The sequence below is a fragment of the Pantherophis guttatus genome, chromosome 2 (assembly GCF_059756535.1).
Source record: "Pantherophis guttatus breed Tessera chromosome 2, ASM5975653v1, whole genome shotgun sequence".
Taxonomy (NCBI): Eukaryota; Metazoa; Chordata; class Lepidosauria; order Squamata; family Colubridae; genus Pantherophis; species Pantherophis guttatus.
Window position 1 is genome coordinate 189,695,632 of NC_142064.1, and position 2,185 is coordinate 189,697,816.

Sequence of the window (2,185 nt, forward strand, 5' to 3'; positions counted from 1 at the left end):
TAAATGAACTGTAAGTTGAGGACTACCTGTACTTAGAGAATTTTAGCCAGTGTTGTCATAGCGGCAGGGTAGGATATTAGCCTCTAATTGGCCTTGAAGGCCTCAGAAGCTAAACAGGCAGAATTTGGTTAGTCCATGGATGAGGGAAATCGTAGGCTAGGCTGGGAAGTTAAAAAGCATCTTGGGGGAAAAAGTTGTGGTAAACCAATGGACTACATGGGACCAATAAATTCCAAATATGTCAATCCCAGAGCAAACCTTGAGATGAGGGATCATTTTGCTGTATTTTGTTTTTTTTAAACAAAACTTAACTGCGGAGCATAAGATTTCTACATATAACCTTGGGTTTAGGTCAGAGAAATTTGAGGAGATAAGTTTCTTGTGTGGGTCATTGGAATTCCAAGCCATTTTCTCCAATTTGCCTCAGGTGTTCCTTCCCCAGACTGAAATATGAGAGATGGCCATTCATCTCATGCAGCTGGCTGGAACTGAGGGTTGCAGTCTGAGGCTCCTGCTCCTAAATATATATATATATTTATATATCCAGCTCAGGGATTGGATACTTTCAGAGAATTGGATTTGATCATCTGCAAGGCATCTTCCACATCAATCACAAAATTTGCATTGGCAATGGCAGGGCAATTTTTAATAGCAACATTTTAATTTTTTGAAAAAAATCTACAATTATTAAATATTAATTGTGGAATCTTTGCTATTTGGGGGAGCAAATAACAAGTTATGTTACATAACTTGTAACATAGATACACAATTCCAAATCCATCACACTGACCATGACGAATGCCCTCCTCAGTTGTTCAAAATTCTATTTTGGGGCACGAGGCAGCCTTTTCAGCCTGAATGGCTCTCAACTTTTTAGGTTCAAAAGAAAAACCTGCAGGGACACTATAACTAGAGTTGCTTTTGGTTAGAAAGATGAGCAGCATATAAATTTAATAAATAAATAGAATTAAAAGAATATACTGTATGGGAGTAAATAAAAAGAATATACTGGGGCGTGGAACCCTATGTAATGGAGTTATGATTTTTTTTCCAGACCATTTCCACAACCAGAAGGATGAAGGCAGAAGAAACACAGTGCTGTTCCTATTTTCTGTCCATGCATACAGTTCCTGAATAGCTTAAAGAGGCTAAGAACAAACTTGGCAATTCTGATAAACTTCCCTGTATACATGGAAATGGTATAGCTTTTGTCTGCTTAATTTTATATCTCTTCTGATAAACTAGACATAAATATTTAATCTAAGTACTATGATGTTTCTTTGGGTGTACCAGCTAATGTTAATCAGCAGGAAGTTTTAGCATCATTGCTTTTTAGATTATTTGCCACTAGAAATATTTCAATGGCTAGATTAAAAACAACAAAAGCAATCAAAATATGTCAGCCAGCAAAATTGTTCAGCTTTTCTTCGGTGTATTGGTTTTATTCTCTCAACAATTAGGAGATTGCAGTTTGCATTCCAACTTCTGAACATCAGAATTGACAATATCAGTTAAATAATATCAGACAACAGCAGAGGACAGTAATTTAGAAATGCTGATGGTATGTTGGAACCAGCAGATGGCAGTCCACTGTTAAAAATCAAAATTGCCAACTGTTGCAACCCAGAAAAGAGCACTAGATTTCCATCTAATCATTTCCTCATTCACCCAGTGGTGGGATTCAGGTAATTTAACAACCGGTTCTCTGCCCTAATGATTTCTTCCAACAACCAGTGTGCCAAACTGCTCAGAACGTTAACAACCAGTTCTCCCGAAGTGGTGCGAACTGGCTGAAGTGGTGCGAACTGGCTGAGTTTCTTCTCACATGCATAACACAAGAATAGCTACAGGGCAGCTAAGGATTATGTATTTAATGCAATTTTGCCTGATTTGGAGAGTTTTAATAACAACAAGAAAAAGGCTGATTCCCCCAGCACATGGGCTGTTCTGAGACATAAACAATGTAGGTAGTGTTGGAAGAAATATCCACCAGGTTCAGTTCCAAGCTGGGAGAAAGGCACTGGAGACAAAATGAAGGCTGGAGGCTGATTGGAAAGATGGTTTAATGATGAAGCAGAACCACCAAGCACATGGGTGGTTCTGAGCAGCTGATCACATGGAGTTGAGAGTGGGTGGCTTTTATACCTTCTCTTAGGCTTTGCACTTGAACTTCCTGTTCCTGTGC